Consider the following 17,590-nt stretch of genomic DNA (forward strand, 5'->3'; position numbering starts at 1 on the left):
TGACCCTGAAAATCCTGCCTTCAAGGCTGATCCTAGGAAGGCTGCTCTTTTCCTCAGCCCTGATGGCTTTTTAGGGTTTCTCCCTTTGGGTTTCCTAGAGATTCAAAGTTGTGCTAGCAAATTAAAATGATTCTCTCTTTTCTTCATATCCCTGATACATAATACAATGCAGAGGGGGACTTTGTTCACAGGAGGGTCACCTCCTTCATGCCTGTCACCCACTGAGTCTCTGGGAGCATTTGGGGTTTGGACCTCTGAGACAAAGACGTGTGCATCTGGGCCTTCCCGTTTTATCCTTGTCAAAGCGGAACTGAGTCCTGCCCGGGGCCAGGAAGAAAGAAACACAGCCGAGAGTCTCCACTTCACTTCCTCCTGGGCTGTGGGCACCGGGAACCCATCCACTCATCCCAAGAGGAAAATGAACTCCCCAGTGCCGTGGTTCTGCTCCAGGGGCAGGGACTGGCCCAGGGTGACCCAGCCTGTAGTGTAGCTTATCAGCCCGCGCATTCCCAGGATGAGCCCCATGCTTCACAGAAACCAGATTTAGCCCAAAAGTCTGGCCAAGATCGATTCACGTATTTGCTTATTGATTAATTCCATGAAAACTCACTGAGCTGTGTTGTGTCCATCTACAACCAAAAAATATCTTTGGCCCAGGACGCTATTTCAAACCATTATAAAGCATCTTTTGTAGGTGAGGAGCCTGTTTTCCTAACAGCGGCCTCACCCGGCCTCCCTAAGGCTGGCCCCCCACCCACCCCCGTTACTACAGGATTTACCAAGCAATTGGAGGTTAGAAACTTGGTGTTAAATAGAATTGCAAGCTTAGATTTCTGCGATGGGGGCTTCGGTGCCGCGATCCAGTCTGAGGTCGGCTGTGTCGGCGCTGCTGATCGCCACCCAGGTGGTCCTGCACAAATCGCTGACCTCTGAGCCTCAGTTTCCTGGCGCACACAGTGGGTGGGGGTGCACACAGTGGGTGGGGGTGCACACAGCGGGGGGGATGCTCACAGAGCCTAGCTCGCCCAGCCAATGAAACTGCCCAGGCAGGCGCTTAGCTGAGTCATCGTCCCGTTGTCGCTGGCTGGAGGTTCAGCGGGAACGGGAGGAAGGCTCCTTTCGGCTTGGGTGGCTGTGGCGAGGTCCTCTGCTTTACGCAGGCTCCCGGCTCCCTGAGCGCCTGCAGCTCCCCCGGGGCCCGGTAGGTGGCGCTGTACGCGCTGGCTCCACCCCCTCCCCCCACCCCGCCGAGCCGGAGCCCCAGTCAGGCCCCGCCCCCGCCCCGCCCCCTGGCCCGCAGCCCACGCCCCCAGTGGGACAGCGACCGGGTCGGGAGCCTGTGCCCTTCCCGCCTGCCCAACTTGTTTCCCCGAGGGCCAAAGAGGAGTCCTGCGTGAACATTTGGGAAAGTTTGCAGACCCTCTCTGGGTTTCTCCTTCAGGCCAGCTCTGTATGAGGGTCCCTGGTGTGTCTTGTCACTTGTATCACTACTGTTGCCACTGCTCCCTGCCCGCCACCGCCTGACAGTTTTTGGATTCCAGCTCAGATTCTGTAACTTCGTACCTGTGTGACCCAGCAAATGTCAGTGCGCCTCTCTGAGCTTCAGTTTCTGCATCTATAAATTCGAGGAGACCACCTCTGCCTTCCAGGGTGACATAAAGCAGTGTGTGTGGGATGCCCGACACGGGGAGGTGTTCATCAAGTGGCTTTTACTGATATCTTTATTTATTATGATGCTACCACCTGGCCAGAGGACAACCCACTGTGGAGGTGCAAAGGCCCTGGAGCAGGAGAGGAAGCAGCATATCTGAACGTCCCAATGCAACAGTCACAGCCTGGCCACACGCAGTCATCGGGGATGGAACCCAGGGCCTGACACACACTGGACAAGCACTTTGCCACCCAGCTGCACCCAGCCCCACTCCTTGTTCTTAAAGATACAGGGAGGCCCCTGTCACACACAATGATAAAGAATGTTCCAGAAAACATCCTGCAGTCTGGCTGCTACTCCTCCCTCTGCCCTCCCTCAGCCCAGATCTGCTGTGTGACTCTGGGTAAATTACTTCTCCCCTCTGAGCCTCAAATTTCCTCAACTTTAACATCAGGGCATTAGATGCTCTGACTGGCTACCGGGGACACCTCTTGGCCTTGTGAGCAACCCCTGGCTGTTTTCATGACCCCAAGAAAACAACACTCTGCCTTGAAGGGGAAAAGTGGCCAGCTTCTTAGCACCTTGACCCCCAGGGGCTGGCTATAGGGCAGCTAGATAAACTGTTTATCAGCCCTGGACCTGGGGGATTCTCTGAAAGTCAAAGTCAATCAGCCTGTTTGCTGACCGCCTGTGAAGGAGCTCCTCAGCTGGGCGCAGGGACCCTGTAAGACACAGAAGCTGAATAGGGTCCGGGTGGGAGGAACGCCATAAATCAGGGAAGGAAATGCGCTGTGCCTTAGTTTTGGGGGGGCTGAGGTGGGGAGGGGCCCCCTCACCCCTGCGGAAGTCACTCTCTCTCCAGAAAGGGCTCATTAAGCTTTTGCAATCCCATGCACCATAGCCCGGGCCTCCCTGGGCCCCGCTGCCCACCCAGAGACCAGGAGAAGCCCCTGGCCCTCGGGGACCAGGCCAGGCCCTGTCCCCACACCCCCTTCGCAGGGGCACAGCTCAGGATGCAGCCTTTCTGAAGTGCCCGGCTGTGGCTCAGCCACACCCACAGGCGGCCAGGCCAGCTGCCCAGAGACTCGGAATCACTGCCAGCCCCTGAGCTACCAGAGTGGCTGTACCCATGGCAACGGTCATCCGAGGAGAAAGGCACCTGGCCTCAGGTTTCTGCCCCAGGGAGATTCCAGAAGAGCCTCATTGAAGGTGGGTCCTGGGCAGGGTGGGGCCTCCAGACTCGGAGAGAAGCCAACTCTTTGCAGGAACCAAGGTATACAAACTAGCTCACTGTCTCCAGCCTCCTCCTGTCCCGACTCCAGGGATTCTTGGAAAAGCGGAGGTGGGGGGGGGGGGGGGACTGCTGTCCCCTCAGGCAGGCTTCAGAGGACCCTGCCCCTTCTCAGCTGTGTGACCCTGGGAAGGTGTCTTCACCTCTCTGAGCATGTTCCTCTCCTGGAAGACCAACCCTGCACAGTACCTGGCACACAGCAAGCACTCCATAAGTGCCCACGAGTTAGCTCCAGTACTTCCCCAGCCCTCTGTGCCCAATTACCTCCTTTTGCGTGGCTGGAGCCCATCCAAGGCACGACTAAAATTCCTCCCCCAGGCCCCTCTCCATCTCATCCAGGCAGGTGTGGGCGGGTGTTGCTCTAGTGGCTGGAGGGTGTGGTTGGAATTCAGAAGAGCTCGAGTTCAAACTGCACCGCCAGCCGCAGCTACCTCTTTGGACCAAGGATGCTCCGTTTGCCCCTCTGCAAAATGGGCAGGAGGCCCCCTCCCACAGCAGAGGCCCCATCCCTCATTTTACAGATGAGGCTCAGGAGACAGGTTCAGAGAGGCAGGGTCACCTGTCCAAGGACACACAGCTTAGAAGTCTAGCAGAAACACACCTTGAACATTTTGACCCCAGAGACCATGTTCTTCTTTTTAATCCTTTATAACAGCTTTATTGAGATACGCAACTCACCCACCCAGGGTGGTCATTCAGTGCTGTGTAGTATATTGGGATGAGAGCGAACATCACCACAGTCGATTTCAGAACACATCACCCAAAAATAAAACCCCCAACTCTTTGGCCATCACCCTGCACCTAAAGCTATGGATTTGCCTCCTGTGGACATTGCCTATAAGTTGAACGGCAGAAAGATTCCAAAGAACCCAATTTCCCCCCACTTTTTTTTATTGTGGTAAAAACTTTATCTTACCCGTTGTGTGTGTGTGTGTGTGTGTGGGTGTGTGTGTGTGGGTGCTGGGGATGGAACCCAGGGCCTCGTGCGTGGTAGGCAAGTGCTTTACCATTGAGCCACATCCCCAGCCCTTTTTATTTTTTTATTTTGACACTAAGTTGCCCAGGCTGGCCTTGAACCTGCGATCGATCCTCTTGCCTCAGCTTCCCGAGATGCTGGGATGACAGACATGCTCCATTGAACCCGGCCATTTTGAGCATTTTTAAGTGCACAGTTCAGTGGTAGTTAGTATATTCATGTTGTGCTACTATCACCACTGACCATCGCCAGAACTCTGCCTCTTGCAAACTGAAATTCTGCCGGGCGTGGAAGCACTGTAATTCTAGTGGTTGGGGAGGCTGAGGCAGGAGGATCCTAAGTTGGAGGCCAGCTTCAGCAATTTAGCGAGGCCCTAAGCAATTTAGTCTCAAAATAAAACATAAAAATAGATTGGAGCTGTGGCTTAGTGGTTAAGAAGCCCTGGGTTCAATTAAAAAAAAAAAAAGTGAAACTATACAGAATAAAGGAGAATGCCACATTTTCGCCTCCCCACAGCTTCATGGACAAGCACTTGGGGTCAGGGGACACTGGGGATTGAATCCCAGGGTGCTCACCGCTAAGTTACATTCCACCCCCTTTTAAAAAAGAACCTTTTTTTAAAAAAAAAAACAGGGTCTCACTAAATCGCTGAAGCTGGCCTCCAACTTGGGGTCCTCTTCAGCCTCCCAGGGGTTGGGATTCCAAGCCGGCGCCATCAGGCCCAGCTCTCCCAGCACCTCTGAGAGCATCTGCTGAGTTCCAGGTGCTGGTCCTGGTCGTGGAACAGGGCAGCTGTGTCCCCTGCTTCATGGAAGTGAAGGGCAATGTTCAGAGGGGGTCTGAGAGAGGGGGTCTGAGAGGCGGCTCCTCCTACAGCTCCCAGGTAATCCCCCGCAGGCAGGGAGACGTTGAAATTCAGGCCTCCAAACCAGGGGCTGACCTCTGGCCTCCAGCCCTGGACGTCTTCTGGCATGTGTGTGGGGGGGGTCTCAGTGGCCCAGTGTGTCCTCCCACCTGGGAGAGGAGCAAGTTCCAACCCTGGCCCCAGATGCTCTGGTCTCCAACCTGGCTCAGCCCCAGCCCTGGCCCCAGCTCCACCTGGGGAAGGCCCCCCAGCGGCCCAGCTGCAGGGGGGCGCCAGGGGCCCTGCAGACATTCCTCACCTCCTGCTGGCTCGCTCTGGGGGCCACCCGGGAGGGAAGGCTTCCATTGGGCTCCCCCCCCCACCCCCACCAGGGAGGCCGCCACTTGTGGAGGGGCCACTGTCATCTCCATCAGTGTCCCATCTGCAGCTCGGGCACACAGCCCCAACCTCACAGCCTGGTTGGTGTGAGTGGGGGGGGGCTTCCTGGGCCACGCCCCTCCTCCCGCACGTGGGAGTTGACTATCAAGGTTCCTTTGCAGATGTTTCACCCTGGTGGCTTGAAAGCATCGCTTCTGGTCAGGGTTTGGGTCTGTCTGTCTGTCTGTCTCCAACAATTCTAAAACCCCACTTTCCAGCGGCCGAGTCTCCTGGGGGACATTGCTGTCTGCAGCCCCCCTCCAGGAAGATGGCTAGGGTGTCCCTGGCCTCTGCTCACACCTGATGCTCCCCACAGCGGGGCTGTGCCTGGGAGGAGTGGACTTCCAGTCCCCGCTGGCCCGTGTGGAAACCTGGGCCCCGGGGAAGGACCTGCCCAGGGCCCCCGGCCGCGGGGGGTGGAGCACGGTTTGGGCTCAGGGAGCCTGACCCAGGGCCAGCACCCCTGGGTTTTCCCACGCCCGCGGGGGTGCTCCAGCGGACCAGGGCTGGGTAGATGGGGGTCACTTTTGCCACCGCCCCCCGCCAAACAAAAGACAGGCGTTGAGCGTCCCCTCCGAGCCAGGCTCGGGCTACAGGCTGGCTAACGACGGGAGGGACAAGCCTGTCAATCAGGTGCCTCCGCTGTCGGCCGGAGCTGGCTGGGGACAGGGACCCACGCCGGCCATCCTCTGGGCTGAATGACAGCAGAGCCGCCCAGGAAGCGCTCCCCGGGCCGCCGCCGTCACCGAGCCAGCGGCCGGCGGCGCCCGGACCAGCTGGTGTCCCCCCAGGGGGGGAAACTGAGGCCGGCGCCCTCCCGAGGCCGGGGGGCTGCAGCGGGGCCGGGAGGGCGCTGGCCGCCGGCGCCGGGGGCGGCGGGGCGCGGGGCGCGGTGGCGGCGCGGGGCGCGGTGGCGGCGCGGGGCGCGGTGGCGGCGCGGGGGCGCGGTGGCGGCTCGGGGGCGCGGTGGCGGCTCGGGGGCGTGGTGGCCCGGGGCGGCGGCCTGGAACCTGAGCCGGGAGGCGGGCGGGCTCTCCGCGGCCCGGACTCAGGAAGCCGCGCTCCCGGCCGCCGGCGCCCAGCCGTCCCGGAGGTGAGTGCGTCGGGGCCCGGGGGGCTCGGCCCGGCGGAGGTCCCCTCGCGCCTCTGGGGACCGTTCCGTGGCCGATCGGGCCCCCGAGGACCCCGAAGTCCCCCCGGGGCGCGCGGGAGGAGAGGGGAGGCGCGGGTCCCGCGGGCGCGCGGCTGGATGTCCTTGGGCCACGCATCTCCTCGCGGGCCTCGGGCGAATCACTGGGGTCGTGGGGGTCGGGTCCCCAAGTCCCCAAACCAAAGGCCCCCGTGGCCCACTCGGGCGGGATCCCGCTCTGCGGGGGGGCGGGGCGTGGGGTGCAGGGGGAGCTGCAGTTGGCCCTTGGCTCTGAGCAAGTTGGAAGAAACTAGAAACAAGGACCTTCCAAAGGCCACTTCTTGGTTACTGAGTACCCGAAAGACGGCCCTGTCCCCCCAGAGGCAGGAAAATCTTTAACCCCCAGCTTCACCCTGGAGACTGCGGTCAGCGTGTCTTCCCCTGAGGACAGGGAGACCACCCACCCGCTGCGTGCCCAGGACGCCAAGCACCGTGCGCTGATGGAGGGACCGACTGCCCCAGTCTGGCCCCAGACAGGCCCTCTGTCCTTCCCATTTTGCAGATGAGGAAACCCAGGCTCGCTCCAGGGTGGGGGTAGAGCCAGGTGAACTTGTACCCGGGGACTGGCTCCAAAGCCCTCCTCGCCACACTAGGTGTCCTGTCCCCAAGCCAGCTCTGCGCAGAGTGGCGCTCACAGGGTGCCCAGGAAGTGACCCCAAGGAGGTGGACCCTGTGGTTTTTCTGGCTCCGCTACTAAACCAAGGGCCTCTGCTGGGGGAGGGGGCCGCGAACCCCTGAGATTCTAAGGAAATGTCATGTGGGAGCTTGGTTTGGGGACCGTCAGGAGTTAATCATTGCCACCTGGCTTGGGGGTCAGGGCAGGGGGTCACTCAGCCCTGTCCTGAGAAAGGTGAGGGGCTGGTCTCTTCAGGGAGAGGCGTTGAAAGGCACAGAGCCCTGTCACCTGCCACGTGAGGAGCCCGCCTGTGTGGGCTCCAGGTGCGCCCTGCAGTCCCTCCTGTGTGACCTTGGGATGGTCCCTCAGCTGTCTGACCTCCCTTCCGACTAATACCAGGAGCAGTGTCCTGTGAGAAGCCTGGCCATCAGGCTCAGGGCTGCCCATTGTTCTTGTCACGTGTTTGTAGTGGAGAAGGTGACAAGACAATCTGTCATTTCCTGTCCTTCCTCTGGCCTCTTTGTGTGCAGGATGGTGAGGACCTGGAAGGCCGGGGGACCCCTCCTTCCCACCTTTCTGGCGAGTCCCAGGGAGAATCCCAAAGGCCATCATGGCCGATCTGGCTCGTTCTGGGAAACCAGGGTGGGAGGTGTGGGAAGGGAGTCCACCAGGGGAATGAATGGCCCCTTGAGAAGAGGACGTCCCGGGACGGACACTGGCTGTTGAGAACATGCCTGGAATTCCACAGGAAATGCAGACACCTTCCTCTGGCAGGACCTCAGAGGCTCCTCGGGCCTGACCTGGTGCTAGCCAGTCCTCCCTGAGGGTCGGGCCAGCGGGGCTGGGCCCTGGAGCACCCAGGTGCCCGGACCCCAGCCTAGCTGTACCCCAGAAGGTACAAATGGAGAAAGAGCCGTCCCTCCCTGAGCCCCGGATGGGATGAGCGTGCGTGTGTGCAGTAGGTGCTTGGTCAGTGCGCGCTGCTGAATGAGTGGGGCAGAAGGTACTGCTGCAGGGAGGGGGCAGACCCAGGAGGGCCAAGGAACGTTTGATCAAGTTGGTGACTGCGCTGTGCCTTAGAGAGCAGAAGCAGAGCTAGAGGAAAGGGCATTGAGGTAGAGGAAATGCACCAGCCAAGACACGGCTTTACCTGTCACCCAGTGGGAGAGCCTGGTATTGGAGGGCAGAGACGTCCTGGATGTGGAATGGAAACACTGGGCCTGGCACGCAGTAGGGACTCTGTAGATATCCCCTTTGTGATTGATTGAACAAATCCTTTTTTGGGGGGGGTAGGTATTGGGGATGGAGCTGAGGAACTCCGTCCCCAGCCCCTGAACAAATACTTCTGAGCCTTTGAACTCCTTCTTGTGCTCCTAGGGGACGGGGTCCCCCCAGCATGGGCGGGCGTCTGACCCCCGCCGTGTGCCTCTGTCTCTCCTTATTTGACTCTCTTTCCGGTTTTACGGATCCAGAGAACAACTTTCTTTGTGTTCTCCGGGGTCTAGGGAGCCAGGGGACATTTATTTCAGGCCAGAGGGCCCTGGAGAATGCTCTGCATCATTGATTTGGAGCAGAATTAAATTCGGTTAAAGATTAATTCCGACCTCTGGAGGTCCTGTGGTCCCGGGGCCCCTGTGGCCACCGATGGAACTCTAGATGCAAATCTCTTTGGCCAGACCTGGGCTGGGCTGGTAGATATTTAATGGGAGCTCGAATTTTTTTGTGCATCAGGCACTGAGCCAAGCCCTTTGAGTACACTTGGATACAAAACCGTTATTGTACCCATTTTTCAGAGGGAGGAACTTTGTCTCTGTGGGATGAAGTAGGTGGCTGAGCGTCTCAGCTAGAAAGCGGCAGAGCTGGGACCTGAGTCCCGTTGGTCTGATTCCAAAGTCGGGGGAGCTTGGGGTAAGTGACTGGTCTGTCTGAGCCTCGGTTTCCTCATCTGCTAAACTCTGGGTCCCCTCTTTACGAGGATGCCCAAGGCACAGAGATGGGCTGAAGCTCAGGCCTTCTCGTCACCCTGAGCTGGCTCTCCTTGGCCCCGGCCGCACCAGCGAGGTGTGTGTCTTCCCGGGTGGGCATCCTCCTAGATCCCTCTGTGCCAGGCACCAGCAGGGGCAGAGCTAGACTTGCATTTGGACAGAGGATGATTCCTTCAGCCCATGAAAGACCCCAGGGTGCCGACTGAGCGCCAGGGATCCGGCGTTGCCTGCTTTCTGGATTTTAATGCTTAAAAGCGAGGGCCAGAGTCCAGCGGCCCAGGGGCTAATCGTGGTGATAAATTTCCTTACACTTCGGCCTCAGTTTCTCCTCTGTGCAGTGGGGACGGGAGAGTGCCTGGCTCCGTGGGGGTGGTTCGGGACAATCTCCAGCCCAACGTTGATTCTTCAGTTTATAAGCAACATCTGTCACCTGTGAGCAGGTGACACAGCCCCACCCCCACTGGAGATGTCTGGGCAGAAAGCTGAGACCCCTTTGACAGTGAGGGACCTGAGTCTCAGAGGAGGAAGTAGTTTACCAAGTTGCCTGGATCATAGCAAAAGAATATCTGGAAGTCAGATGCAAGTGACTCTGGTCCCATTGGATCCCAGAAAAGCCCAGAAAAGCTTCCTGCCATCTTGGAGTGTGATCCCACCTTGGTTTACCTTCTAGATCAGCCACTCACTGCTGTGTGACCTCAGGAGGTGGCTTGACCTCTCTGTTCCTGGGGCTGCCACCCAAAGTTTCCTGGAAGTCAGACTTATGCCAGATTGAGGGCACTTAGATTGTTTTGGATACCACTCCCCTGGACTGGCCTGGCTCCCACTGCCTCAAGTCCCCTTGTGTCCCATGAGTTAGCCACTGAGCCATTTGGATCCTGTGGTCTGGCCGGGAAGGAATGAGGAAGGGGGATTGGCCATCACTTTCACTATGACTCTAACTTCCATTCCACCCCTGAGTTCCTTCCTGACCATCAGCTTCTTCTTTTTGCTCCAAGTTCTGGGCACTGCTGGCTGTGTGACCCCAAGGAAGTCACAATGCCTCTCTGAGCATGTTTCCTCGTTGGTAAGGGAGGGTCCCTCAAGACGTGCTGGGCACACAGACGGCCCTTGTGGGTCTGCTCTAGATGAGGTCAGGGTGTTGGAAAGGCCTCAGAGGTGGCAGGGGCGCGGATCCTGAGCCTAACGGGAGCACTCATATTTTTCTTGGGGGGGTGAGTAACGGCTGCCCTCCGCCCTGCCTGCCCGGGACAAAGGGCTCCTCAGTGTCCCTGGTGCCTGTTTTTCCCCGACAGTGCCGTGGCCTGGGCTCCACCCAGTTGACCAGGAGAGCTGACCACCTTCTGGAACGACTGCTCCGGCGTGCGTGTGTGTGTGTGTGTGTGTGCATGTGTGTGCGTGTGTGTGCGTGTGTGTGCGCGCGTGTGTGCGTGTGTGTGCATGTGTGCGTGTGTGTGTGCGTGTGTGTGCGTGCGTGCGTGCGTGTGTGTGTGTGCGTGGGACGGCGGGCACCGTGCAGCTGCCCTGGGGTGGGGACCCCTGTCGCCTGAGGAGGGGGAGAGGAGGAGGAGGGACAGACAGACCAGCAAGGCAGGCCGCAGAAGGAACCGCCTCTCAGGCACAGGCCGCGGCTCTGAGACCAGTGGGCTGGGCCGTGGCCTGGCCTTGCCGAGCCTCAGTTTTCTCATCTGTGAAATGGACTCGTGATGGCCGTGGCCCTCGGGGGAGCCGTTGGATCAGGTCAGGGAACCCTGTATGTAGTAGGTGCTCAATAAACCGCCCATTCGGGGCCAGGAAGGAGAAAGTCAGCCAGGTGCCCTGGGTAGAGGCTCAGCTGGAGGCCTGGGCCGGGGGAGGATGACGAAGTCGGTCTTTGCCTCCTTATCTGCCAGGCCGCATTCTAGGCCTGGGGGACAGAGTCTGTGTCCCTCTGATACTTTCCTGAGTGACACCGCTCTACACCCAGTGCCAGGTGACCCCGTGCTGGGTAACTGTGATGAGCTCTTTTGTAGAGAGGAGGAGTTTGGGGGCTCAGAGGGGTGAAGTGACCCACCTGAGGTCACACAGCTACCCAGGGACAAAACCAAGGTTCAGACAAGACTCGGAGCTCATCCCTCACAACCCCCCCTTCCCTCACGGGTGACCTCGGCTGGTCTCTGCCCTCAGTCTGCTTCTCTGTGGAAGGGGACAGCGTCCTGCCTGGGTCTGATGAGCAAGGTAGCGGCCCTGAGCAGGCGCGAGGTGTTGGGGAACATCATCAGCCCCCTCTGGCTTTCTCCCGGGACTCGGTTGATTCCTCTGGGAATGGAGGCTGGCCCCAGCTGCCCGGTGAGCACTGCGTGACCACGGAGGGTGCCTAGGGGCTGCCCAAGCACAGGCCCAGTTCCAAGCAGCCCCCGTTGGCACAGGATGGCAGGGAGGGTCCGAAGTGGCCGTCTGTGCCCGGGGCTCCCTGCCCCGAGCCCAGCTCCTGCTCACTGTATGCCAGACGGGAGGTCAGACTCTTGAATCCGACAGCCTGTGGAGTAAGTGGGAGCTGCAATCTTATTTTTCAATTTAAGTGTTCAATATTCCAAATAATTAGGGAGCGAAGATGGGCCACCCCTTCCCGGATGGTAGTAATTATCACACCCATTTTACAGGGGAGGAAACTGAGGCCCGGAGGAGGCAGGTAGGGAGCAGAATATAGATCAGGTGATGTTTCAAAATTACAGAATCATCTCTTGGGCTGGGGCCTGTGGCGCACGCCTGTGATCCCAGCGGCTCAGGAGGCTGAGGCAGGAGGATCGCCAGTTCAAAGCCAGCCTCAGCCACTTAGGGAGGCCCTAAGCAACTCAGTGAGACCCTGTCTCTAAATAAAAAACAATAGGGGGTAGGGGTGTGGCTCAGTGGTTCAGTGCCCCCCGGGTTCAATCTCCAGTGATGTAAAAATTTAAAAAAATTATCGTTTGGGTTTCTCTGGGGGCTGGGGTGATCCTCCAGGAGAGGCTGAGGCTGAGGCTGAGTCTGAGAGGGTGGAACCTGGGCTGGGGTCTGGTGGGGGGACAAGGGAAGAAGGACCCTGAGCCTCCCGGGCAGGGGCTTCGTATCCTCAGGCGGACCCTGTGCTGAACCTTCACGGGGTTTCATCCTGGAGCATCCGGGGACCTGGCAGAAACTGAGGCTTGAGGTGGGAGGTGGCTGGCCCAGGGTCACTGGGCCTGGAAAGGTCCTTGGGTTCCTTGTTTGTTGGTGCCCAACCACTGGGCCCCAGCCCCATCCTTTCTATATTTTATTTAGAGACAGGGTCTCGCTGAGTGGCTCAGGGCCTCACTAAGTGGCTGAGGCTGGCCTCGACCCCCTGATCCTCCTGCCTCAGCCTCCCAAGCTGTGGGGATGACAGGTGTGTCCCACAGCATCTGGCTGGAAGGCTCCTTGGTGATCACATAGGACACAAATGGGCTTTTTAAAGTGTCTGACGCGGTCCCTCCGCGTGTGTGGAGTGGGCCACCGTCCAACTCCAGAACCTTTCCTCACCCAGAAAGGAGCCCGTACCCCCAGCCCACGGCACTGCGTCCCACCTCTGGTGACGAGTCTGCTTCCTGCCTGTTCTGGGCATTCAGGGCCTGGATCCTGCAGGACATGCCTGCTCCTCACCTCTGAGCCTCCCCAGCCTCCCACCCCCCTGCCTGGGGTCCTCTGGGGGCGCCTGGACCCCACTCAGAACCCACCTCCAGGGCCTTGCCCTCCGGGGGGCCTGGTGCTGAGTCACCCCACCTGCCCCGCCTGGGTGGCGTGAGCACCGAGGGGGACACCCTGGTGGGTGGCGGCGACCCCGCAGGACACTGGGGCTCTGTGTGCGGGGACAGGCGGCCAGTGTTCAGGCAGGAAGCGGGCAGGGCGAGACCTGCTGGGTAAACACGGCTGGGAAGGTGGCGGCCATGGCCCGGTGCCCTGCCGCCGCCTGCAGGGCCCTGGAGTCGCGGGCAGCCTGGCGGCCACCGGGTCTCACCAGCCAAGGGGCCTGGATCCAGCCCCAGCGGCGGCTGCCAAGTTCACCCCCGGCTCTGTCCAGCCCTGGCAGTCACACCTGCCTCGTCCCCGTCCCCGTCTGTGACACTGTGGCAAGAGGGCTGAGGAGGCCAGAGAGCGCTCTGGGCCCAGGGGACACTTAACCTCCCACAGGCTGCTGCAGGTGGGGATGGCCGGTCACAGGAAGGCCTCAGAGTCACCCGCCTGGCCACCTGGCGTCCCCCCAGCCCCCCAGTCTTCCCCCAGCCCCTCCCCTGCCCCTCCCCAGGTGCACACCCACGACCCGGGGCCACCCAGGCTGTAGAGCCAGTGCCCTGCACTGGACGGTGGCTTTGCCTCCCTGGAAGGCAATGGGGACACATCAGGTGTCTCTCTGACCCCACAAACCCTGGGGTCCCTGTCCCCCCGGTCCCTTTCCCACCCACGTCACCCACTCCAAGGCCAAGCTGGAGGTGGGGGCCCACGGTCCTGCAGGAAGCCGGGACCCCACGGATCAGTGAGGAGCCGAGCTCCTGCCCCGGCCACACTGGTCCTCGGTGCCCCCCGTCCTGCTCCCTTCCCACCTTTGTCCCTGGCACCCCATCGGCCCTTTCATCCTGCTCAGGTGTCACCCCAGGACCCCCGCTCCTCATGGGCTCCCCGACACATCAGGATTAGTGCCACCAAGACAACGGCATTCATCCCTGCCCTGGTCCACCTCCTCATGGTGCTGAAGGCCAGGCGCACAGGGGGCACGGAGCGGTGCCCACGTCCTGGCCCTAGAACTAGAGGGGAAGAAGGAAGATGGATGAGGGAATAGAGGAAGTTTAAAAATTGAATCCCAGTGACTCAGGAGGCTGAGGCAGGAGGATCAGAAGTTGGAGGCCAGCCTCAGCAACTTGGCGAGGCCCTAAGCAACTTGGTGAGACCCGGTCTCAGAACAAAAAATGAAAAAGGCTGAGGATGTGGCTCAGCACCCCTGGGTTCAACCCCCAGTACCAAAAAAAAGTGTAAACATGGAAGGGCTGGCGCTTGCCTAGCATGCGCAAGGCCCTGGGGTCCATGCCCCGCGTCTCCCACCTCCGTCCACCACTAAAGATGGGGCGGGACAGAGGGGAGGCCAGGCTGTGAGGCAGCCCCGTCCAGGTTGCCGCCTTCCCTCCTAGGTTGAGATTTCTGAACCCCCTGTCTTGTGTCCATCTTGCCTCCTGCCCCCGCCCCACGCCCTGTGCCTTGCAAACAGGTGGTGCCCAATGGCTGCCTGTTGGGCTGAACTGATCCTGGAGGGAGGGAGCTGAGAGGCATCCCTGCGGTGCCGCCCTGCGTGCCCAAACCTGCCCCGACTTAAGCCGCTTTCCTGGGTCCTTCGTCAGGAGCTTGGGATTTGGCAGATCGGTGCCAGGGTTTCCGTGGGGTCAGGCGGAGCCACCTCCTTCCTGCAGGGCGGGAATGGGGGAGGGGCGCCCGGGCCCCCCTGGGGATCGTCCTGGATCTGCAGTGCCAACCCTGCTGGGACCAACACAGCGCCCTGAGGGTCCCTGGGGCAGGAGAGGACAGGGCTCAGGAAGGCCAAGTGACCTGCTCAAGCTCGCCCAGGGTGCCTGGGACCTGTGAGGTCACCATGTCCTCGGAAAGCCTGGGCCCCCTTTCTGGGGCTCATAGGAAGACGGGGGCTCTGGCTGGGCACCAGTTCCTGCCCCCTGCTCGGGACCCCCACGCCTCTGCGGGGCCACTCTGGCCAGTGCAGTGCTCAGCACCCCTGGTGGTGACCCTGCGGGGGGTGGCCTTGCCCAGTTCCTCGGTCTCCCCACAGGTCAGCCCTGGGATCTTCCCAGGTTTGCACAGGAGTGTGCTCCGGGGCCTGGCACCAGGCCTGGCACACAGGGCACCAAACACACTTTTGTCAAATAACAGGAGGGGGCTTCAATCCCGCCGGGGCCTGAGAGCCCAGCCCTCCCCTCTGCCCGGGTGCCCGCAGCGCCCGTCACTGTCCCCTCCCATCTGGTGCTTGCGTTCAAAAAAAAGGGTTTTGCACACTTGAAACAAAAACATTGGAAAACCGCTGCTCCCAAGGACACAGCTGCGGAGCTGTGGGCAGGTGGGGTCTGTCACTCTTGCCCCACCTCCTGGTGGCGCTCCCAGGGCTACGCGGTGGCCTCTGGTGCTGTGGCTGCAGAGCCCCTCCCATGGGAGGTGCTGGTGAGCCCACAGCCCCCGGGGTGCCTTCCCACCCTGGGGCACACGCGCGTACACATACACACACACACACACACAAAGACACAAGCGCAGAAGAGACCCAGGCTGTCCCCGCCCAGCCACTCTCCTGGTGCCCCCTCCCCGCTGGCCTGGGCCTGGAATGTGTAATAACAGCCTTCAGGGCAAATTGGGACAGGGAGAGAGCTGGCCACAGAGGACAGGCCACAGAGACAGGAAATGGCCACAGAGCAGCAGAGCGGCTGTGTGTGTGTGTGTGTGTGTGTGTGTGTGTGTGCACCCGCTCACTGCTGCGCTCACTCTGCTGGGGGGGCTGGGTGGAAGGGCCCAGGAGGTTCAGCCGTCTCAGGTCCTCCTGCGCCCCGGCTGGCCTCCTGGCTGGGGTTCCATGAGGGAGGGGCCTGGGGGGAGGCAGACCCTGTCCTCGGGTGCTGATGAGTCAATAGGACAAGAGGCAGCGTTGGTTGAGTGTTCATAGCGCTCACCAGACGCTGGACCTACTGGATGTCACAAAAGCCCTGCAAGGATGGGAGCTGTCATTGCGACCTCCACTTCAAAGGGGAAGAACACAGGCTCAGACATTAGCAGGGCTGGTGTTTAGGATCATTACCTTCTGAGGTGGTTGGGAAGCTCAAATGGGTCACAGTAGGGGCTTCCCATGGTGCCCAGCATCCAGGCCATGTCCAGTAAACGGAGAGATCAGGGTATCTTGCACTCTGCAGCCAACTGTCTGCATTTGAATCTCGCTCTTGTCCCTAATGTGCTGTGTGGCCTTAGGCAAGTCACTTGACCTCTCTGAACCAGTTTCCACATCCATAAAATGGGAAATCCACACCTAGGGCAGGGTTTCAGAACCTTAGTCCTGTTGGCGTTTCGGCCTGTGTCTTTCTTTCTGTGGCTCAGGGCTGTCCTGTGTATTGGAAGATGCTTTGTGACATCCCTGGCCTCAATGCACTAGATGCCAGTAGCTCTCTCTCCCTGAACAGTTGGGACGACCAAACGCGTCCCCGCATTTCTCCCGTGTCGTGGGGGTCCTGGGCCTGGCTCTCCTGCCTGGCAGGAGACCTAACATCTCAGAGGTTCTCTGGGGTGGGTGCCTCTCAAGCCCAAGGACCCCAGGAGGGGGTGTGGTGACCCCCTTTTTACAGGTGAAAAAACTAAGGCCCAAAGACGGGTGTGGCTGTGCCTGATCTCACTTGCTACAGTTGTACCCATTCTCCAGAGAGGAAACGAGGCTCGGTGGCTCAAGCCACAAGCCCAGGGCCATGTTCCATTAACTAGCAGAACTGAGATTAGAACCCAGACCCAAATGACTCCAAGTCCAGGCTCTCCCTCCCTGTCGAGGTCCAGTGGGGAGCTGGCTCCGGCCCTGTGTGTCTTCCTGTGGTGTCTTTCCCTCTCTGGTCCAAGGTTTTCCTCCTAGAAGCCACAAAACAAATAAGGTGGGAACCAATGTGTCCCTTTCCACACGTGACGGGCGGTGGGGGAGATGGGGACACACGAGAGGCCACTCTTCAGACCTGTCCCAGCCTCCCAGGTGGAATGGGAAGAGTTCTGGAACTCGGTCCTCAGTGCCCAGCTGCCTGGCCATCACTGGACTGCAGAGAGCGGGAGCCACAGCCACCCAGGGCCTCCCTGCCCTGCCCTTGCTCCTGGCTGAGCCCTGGGGCTGGGAGCCTGAGAGAGTCCCCACCCCACTGACCAGTCATGTGACTGTCCCCTCTGGCAGCCTCAGTCTCCTTGTGTGGGAGCACAGAGGGCTGGGGTCGGCCAGCAGAGGAGAGGGCATGGCCAGCCCCGGGAGCCCCCTTGCTGGGGAGGCCCACCTGAGTCTGGGCCTTGGGATCACAACATTGGTGCCAGAGGAGGAAACGGAGGACCACTGGGCCACGCACAGTGGCTGTTCTGGGCACCTGCTGGGCCAAAGTGCCCAGCGCATGGGGGCGGGTGGCTGTCTGTGTGGGGCCCTGGCCAGCATCTTCTCCCCTGAGGCTCAGATGCCCCCATTTTACAGGTGAGGAAACTGAGGCCGTGCTGCGCTGCTTCATGCTGTGCGGAGGCCAAGGTCCAGGGTGGGGCTCTGCTCTGTGGGGCTCTCAGGTGGCTCAGAGTAGACCCCGGTGCCAGGCTGGGTGTCCAGGGGGGCCCGAGGCCCGTCCTCCTCCAGCCGGCGCCCGGGGTAGCTGGGCCGAGGCAGACCGCGTCTCAGGTTCCTGAAAGAGGCCCCTGTTGCGGATCCCGCCTGGCGCTGGCCGCTGACCACATCTGGGAGTGGTCACCCAGCCCCTGTCATTACAACGGTGGCTTTGAAGTGCTGGCGGCAGTGCTGCGCGCCCGGGGGCGGCGGCCTCCTAGAGCCCCCGCTGGCCTCCCTGACTCCTCTCCCTCCCCCGCAGGCC

General features: G+C 60.4%; 1 non-coding gene across 1 annotated transcript; it reads right to left on the reverse strand.

Annotated features, from left to right (window-relative positions):
• Positions 1-3,894: 3,894 nt before the first annotated feature.
• On the reverse strand, positions 3,895-3,966 carry Trnag-acc (transfer RNA glycine (anticodon ACC)). The gene has a single exon. It is a non-coding gene; the product is annotated as a tRNA-Gly (tRNA).
• Positions 3,967-17,590: the final 13,624 nt, after the last annotated feature.

The sequence above is a fragment of the Callospermophilus lateralis genome, chromosome 1, assembly GCF_048772815.1.
Source record: "Callospermophilus lateralis isolate mCalLat2 chromosome 1, mCalLat2.hap1, whole genome shotgun sequence".
NCBI lineage: Eukaryota > Metazoa > Chordata > Mammalia > Rodentia > Sciuridae > Callospermophilus > Callospermophilus lateralis.